This window comes from Pristiophorus japonicus, chromosome 13, assembly GCF_044704955.1.
Source record: "Pristiophorus japonicus isolate sPriJap1 chromosome 13, sPriJap1.hap1, whole genome shotgun sequence".
In the NCBI taxonomy this organism is placed as follows: Eukaryota; Metazoa; Chordata; class Chondrichthyes; family Pristiophoridae; genus Pristiophorus; species Pristiophorus japonicus.
In genome coordinates, this window is record NC_091989.1 from 39,012,036 (window position 1) to 39,018,943 (window position 6,908).

Here is a 6,908-nt window from a genome sequence, read left to right on the forward strand (position 1 = left end):
AGGGAGTTGGGGTGGAGGTTGCTATCTGGAAGTACCCATGAGGGATAGAGTCTAGGGGGCCGAAATTGATGAACTTACCACCAACTGCCGCCGACATTCCTTTGCTTGAACCGCCCAGTGCCACTTTCGACATGGCCTGGAGCGAGCGGGAGGGAAGAGCCGCCGGGAAGCGCCTGCCGACGTCAGCGGACGACCGATGCACGTAAGTAGACTCCCGCCTGCCGAGATGTCAGATTGGTGTGGGCGGGAGTCGGCTGGAATCGGTGGCAGGACAGCGGTGGACTACTGCGTGGAGGCTGCTCTGTTCTGAACGGTAAGTGTCAAGATCCTGTAAAAAAGCTCAGTGGAATGTTTTTTAATTATTTCTTTCCAGGTACTTACCTGGATGGGGTCCCCTGAAGGTCGTCAGATGTTTCTTTTTTTTTGTTTATTTTTATTTTTAGGTCTTCGACTTTCCATGGACCTGACTCCATCCTTGGCGGCACTTGGGGGGCAAGCGCCTCTGCCACCGAGAATGAGACCACCCGCCCGCTGCTGCCCAGATTGGCGACATATGTTGTTGATTTACTGCCCGCCGACCTTCGAGGGACCTTCGGCGATGAAAACCCTACTGAAAGTACCGTCCGGTGTCTCGGCGGCCATCGGCAGCACTTTGTGCGGCACTTGGGCGGGCAGAGGCGTTGACCAAATTCGGCCCCATGATAGATGATGGGGGCTTGGGAGCATTCGGTGGGGCTGGAACACAGATGCATTGGAGGGCAGGGAAAGACCAGCTGGAAGGAATTGTTGGATATCGGGTAGGTTGGTAAAGGAGGCTAGACTGTGCGGTCTGTCAATACTTTGTGTGGGAGGATCTGGGAGTACTCAAGAGAATATGGAAGCACTGGATAAGATCTGGGATTTATCAGCACTAAGGGGGACCTGCATCTTGGAGGTACTGTCAAGGGGTTAGGGTTTGGCAGCAGTCAGGAATGCTTCTGGGGTCTGTGGAGGGGTTCTGTAGTTTCAGCAGCACTGGGGGAAGGGAGCAGTTCAAGGAGAAGGCACACAGGGGCAGTCCTGGAGCAGCAGAAAAAGGGCAGGAAGTAGAGAACAGACAGCAACCACAACCACAGTTGCAGCAGCAACAGAGTTAGTGACTATAGCAAAGGCTTGAAAAGCAGCCACAGCTGCAGCAATAACATAGTAGTGGCCATCACTGCAGTGAAGGCTCAAAGTGACCATGGCTGCAACAGGAGTGCGTACAGCAGTTGTTTGGTTTCATCAGGAGAGAAGAAACTGGCTGCATATTTTATTTAGTATACACATTATTGGAACCCAAGCGACGTGTGTATAGTTGAAACCATTTCTGATCCTTAAAAAATAGGCAGCAAAGCCTAAGTCAACAATTAAATCTGTACCTCATACACTCCAAGTTTAGTACCAGGCTCCTGACTCAAGGAAACATATTCCAGAGATTTACAACACTATACAGCCAACTCTACAAGTAAGAACACTTTATTCTGAATGACTAATATTTTATGGGGTTTTATGTTATGAATATTAATTATACTGGTGAATTTTCAGGTAGGTGAAAAATCAAGACGGTGGTTCAAATTTGGTAACTCAACAATCAACAATGTTTGCCCTAAGAACGTGAGACACTTTGAAGAGTGATATCCTGAAGTTAGCCCTTTAAGTAGAATACATTTCATACTGGGTGGTGGCCCAGTTAGATGAACCGCTATGGGTGGCTGTTACAGTTATGTTAATAATCTTGTCGTCATGCTGCCAAAGTGAGAGCAGAGTAATGGGCCCTGTTGCCCCTTGCCGTGCAAATTTTTACCATTACGTTTATCATGTGGACTTTCAGTGCAATATTGGGAAAATAATGTTTTAAAATTAAATAACAGTGTTTATGCCAAACTTCTTGCAAAATGTATACAATGATGTTTAAGCTTTCCACAGTTCAGTGCATCTCTGCAACAATGCCATCCAGAAGCGACTAAAACCGTCTACTGATCATAACCCTTTGGTGCCAAAAGAGGGCATATAGTCAAGTGGCTAGTTCCAAGACTATTTAAAAATTAAAGGCCACGACAACATCTGGCAGGAGATTGGCTACCCTTCTATGAAAAAGGCTATCATTTGTACTTTGGTGACAGTTCAGTCTATTGTACAAGCACGCAAAAACAATTTTGGACTATATGGTGCTGATTTCTTGCTGGGAGAAGACTTTAACCCATGGCGAATTGAGATCAACTTGAGCCCAAGTATGTCAAGCTCTACTTCTGTTGCCGCACTACTGTCTGCAAATGGTAAGGAAGACACTATCAAAGTAATCATTGACAGAAAATATAACAGTAAATGTAATATTAGACAATTTGAGTGTCTGTCTAGACAGGTAAGAATATCTTACTTCCACCACAATATTTTTTTTCTAAACAAGCATTAATTACTGTGTGTAGGATTGAAATTTTCTTACCACTGCAGTAGTGTGACCTCAATCAAAACGTTGAAATGTATTACCTTTGATTTTAGGAATGTTTGCTATTAGAATTAAAATGCATGTAGGGTGGGGTGGTCTACTGGCCAATAAAATGTTGCTTAGGTGCTCTGCACTTCTTAAAGGAGAGATGCCTTGTTGCAGAAGCCTCTCATTGTCACTCTGCATGCAGCCATGAGAAAGGGCAAGGTGATTCTCTGATGCAGTATTGGAGGCCTTGGTCCTGGGGGGACACAGAAGAAGACAGGTCCTCTACCTGCATGGGGGGGGGGGGGGGTGGGGTTGGGTGGGGGGGAGTTGGTAGGAGGCCTTCCAGGCAGAATGCCAGAAGGCAGTGGGAGGAGATAGCAAAAGCTGTCAATGCCACATGTGTAGTCCCCAGGATCTAGATCCAGTGCCCCAAGAAGTTTAATGAATTCACACAAGTGGTTAAGGTCAGTGAATACATTTCCAAATGCCATATCCCACCAACTGCACCACTAGCCTCACACACTGTTCAATGCACCATACCCCCATTACTCACGTACCAACAATCTTTAGCAATCACGACTCATGCCTTACAATCATCGCTTCACCTCAGCCTCACACACTTGCCACTGCTGCAAGCCTCACACCCACATCTTATGTTCTTACATTCACACCTTCCACACCACATCAGTTATTTAACCATGACAGGCACATCACCCAAACACATTGCACCTCACTCACTAGCGCACTTCCCTTTCTCTTGCAGGAGAAGGTGGCTCACAGTCACCATGAGCAGCAGCAAACAAACAGGTTTGAAGCATGTCTTCAAAACCCTACTGCGCTGGAGGAGACGGTACTGAAGATCATTCGACGGGCTGTCACTCAGGCTGTGGCGAACGGCGAGGTTGAAAGCATTGCTGATGACAGTGTGTTCATACCTAATCTTTCTTCTCACCTCCCACTTTCCCCTCATTGCACAATCTCTTCTCACTTACAAGCTGCTGATGGTGTAAACATGCACATGTTGCTTTCCTCCCTCCCCTCACCACAAACAGAACCTTGTGCCTTTCTCCTTTCAGATACCCAAGAACTTCCAGCAGCCCAGGCAGTCCCCAATCTAGTAGAGGAAGAGAGTGAAGAAGAAGAGGCACCGTCACTCGATCTGACACTCCCAGGCACCAGTTCAGAAAATGGCACTGTGCGAACTTTAGAGGGTAGTATAGAGGCGGGATCTGCAGGTGGTGAGTCACTGAGCTTGAGTGGGCTGCAGTCAGGCCAGGGGGAAAGGGCAACTTGGGTGCCTCTCCTCGGAGGGCAAGTCACACACGAGTTCTGCACAAGACTCAGATGATGACTTTGATGGGCAACCTTCAGAAGAAGGGTGATGGGCATGCCCAGTGAAACGCTTGGTGCAATGGCAAGCTTGCCAGAGAGTCTCTTATCAGTGTCAAGGAGGAGTCCAGCTCCAACATTGCACAGAACTTGGAGCCCACAATTTCCAGGATGGAAGGGATGGGTAACTTCATTAGAGCACTTGTGGATGTGATGGCTGCAGTGGTGTAACTAGAGGATGTGGGCCCCAATGCAAACATAGATTTAAAAAAAAAATCACGGAACGACAGGGAAAAGTGCAGTCGGCCAGGGAAGACCCCGCGCAGCCGCCCCTCGAGTGAGGGGGTCCGGGGGGGGGGGGTCAAAGAGGGAGTTCGGGGTCTGGGGGAGCCGTTCTGAGGGGGAGCCGGCACCGGTGTGAGGGAGGGTTTATGGGTGGGGGGTTACCGCGGGGTCCGGGAGTGGAGCTGAGCTGGGTGCGGACGGTGGGATGATGGCACTCCAGGCTCGGGCTCTGTACGATTTCCAGAGCGAGAATGTGGGCGAGATCTCGATGCGGGAGGATGAGGTGCTGACCGTGTGCAGTGAGCACGACATCGAGGGCTGGCTGTAGAGGGCCAACAGCCGCAGCCAGAGGGGCCTCTTCCCGGCCTCGTACGTGCAGATCCTGCGGGCCGGGAGTGGGAGCGATGCTGCGCCCGGTGTCGGTGCCGCCAAGCCCTCCGCCTCCCGTTATGCCAACGTGCCGACCGACAGCTACGACAGCCCAGCGCCGCCTCAGCCTCAGCCCCCCAGCAGCTTCCCCCTGCCAGCCTGCACCGCCGCCAGCACCTTCTGCTTCCCCGCCTCTCACCCAAACGGGCGGCAGCAGCCTCGGGGCTGCAGCACCAGGCGTCGGGCAGCGGCGGCGGTGATGACTGGGATGACGACTGGGACGATAACTCGACGGTTGCGAATGAGCCGCTGTCTGGTGGGGCGGCTTGAGCGAGGGAGGTGGTGGCGGCGGGGTTCTCGGATTTCGACGGGACGGGCCGTTATCGAGTGAGCACAGGGGCCGGCGGCCGGAATGTCGAGGGGTCGATGCCCTCCTCCTCGGCCGCCGCCTCCTCCTCCAAGAGCACGGCCACAGTCAGTAGGAACCTCAGTCGCTTCTCCACCTTCGCCAAGTTGGGCGGCGGTTCATCCTGGGTGAGGCGGCCGGCTTCGTCAAGGACGGCGACAACATCTGTGTGGCGGCCGGCCCGCACGGCCCCGAGTGGCAGGAGAACCCTCCCCCGTTCGCCTGCTCCATCGACGAGCCCACCAAGCAGACCAAGTTCAAGGGCATCAAGAGCTACATCTTGTACCGCCTGGTGCCCAGCCACACCCAGTGCCCGGTCAACCGGCGCTACAAACACTTCTACAGGCTGTACGGCCAGCTGGCGGAGAGGTGCCCCACATCTCCAAGAAGCAAGCCACCGGCCGCTTCGAGGAAGACTTCATCTGCAAGTGGAAGAAAGGGCTGACCCTGGGGATGAACCACACGATGAGCCACCCGGTGCTGGCCCGCTGCGACGCCTTCCAGCACTTCCTCACCTGCAACGACGAGAAGGCTTGGAAGCAGGGCAAGAGGAAAGCCGAGAAGGACGATATGCTGGGGGGCAACTTCTTCTTGATGCTCAGCACCCCTCAGAGCTCCCTCGACCTGCAGGAGGTGGAGAGCAGGGTCGACGGGTTCAAAACTTTCACCAAGAGGATGGACGAGAGCGTTTTCCAGTTGAACCACACCGCCAACGAGTTCACGAGGAAGCAGGTGGTGGGCCCCCCTTCAGCAAAGGGCCCCAATGCCACTGCATTGGCGTAGTTACGCCACTGGATGGGCGATGTCGCAGCTTCCATTGCAGCACAAGCAGAAGTGACCCGATGTCAGAGTGCTGCACTGGAAGCTCAGACTGCCCTCATGCAGGCTCAGCTTTCTGCCACACATGCTCAGACTAGTGCCATCTTGGCTGAGTTTACGAGTGTTGAAAGGGGCTTGCAGGGTCTCACAGCAGCTCAGCAATCTGTGCACCAACAGATAGCTAGGAACACTGAGGTGCCACCCCAGGGGAGTGGCAGTGGCTCCATGGAGCGAGAACCTGCTGTCGTCTCTCAGGAGGACAGCAATCGTACTCCCACCCCTACCACTCCACCAGTGCCCTTGCTGCTGCCTGTCATCCAGCCAGCCCAGACTGCTGCCGCCCATGCTAATGTTGTGCAGTCTATAGCTGGGCCTTCTAGGCCCAGAGCTGCTCGAGGTCATCCTGCAAGGCCATCTGCAGTGTCTCTGTCGTTTATACAATGACTGTTAGACTGAGTACTATTTAACTCCAAGAGGTATGACCTTGGCTCTGCTTTATTAAGGCCCAAAGTGACTAATATACAAAATGGCTGGCCTTTTATACTTGGGCTGCACACACATGCGTGCAGCCCAATGGCCTCCAACAGTGGCACCATCCAGTGGATAGTGATCCCAAAAGTACATACATGACAGTCTCCCACTGAAAGTCGGCAGCCTTCCACCGGCCATGCTGCAGCCACTGGGGTAGCACCACGTAGGATCACTAGAATAGACAAAGGAACACGAAAGACAGACACTAAGGGAATGCACAAGGGTGATTAGTTGGCTTTGTTATGCAGTATTGGATTGATTCATTTATAAATGATGTTTGGAATATTTCTTTTGTGGTAGCTCTCATTCATGCTTTGTGCCCAAGAGGGTGCAGTGATGTAGGTAAAAAAAGGGATGAGGTCCTACAAGACGAATTTAGGGAGCTAGGAGCTAAATTAAAAAGTAGGACCTCAAAAGTAGTAATCTCAGGATTGCTACCAGTGCCATGTGCTAGTCAGAGTAGGAATCGCAGGATAGCTCAGCTGAAAACATGGCTTGAGGAGTGGTGCCACGGGGAGGGATTCAAATTCCTAGGACATTGGAACCGGTTCTGGGGGAGGTGGGACCAGTACAAACCGGATGGTCTGCACCTGGGCAGGACCAGAACCAATGTCCTAGGGGGAGTGTTTGCTAGTGCTGTTGGGGAGGAGTTAAACTAATACGGCAGGAGGATGGGAACCTATGCAGGGAGACAGAGGGAAGTAGAATGAGGGC

At 52.1% G+C, this 6,908-nt stretch overlaps 1 pseudogene; it reads left to right on the plus strand.

The window, feature by feature from the left end:
• The first annotated feature begins 4,277 nt into the window (after positions 1-4,277).
• On the plus strand, positions 4,278-5,627 carry LOC139278083 (sorting nexin-18-like; annotated as a pseudogene).
• Positions 5,628-6,908: the final 1,281 nt, after the last annotated feature.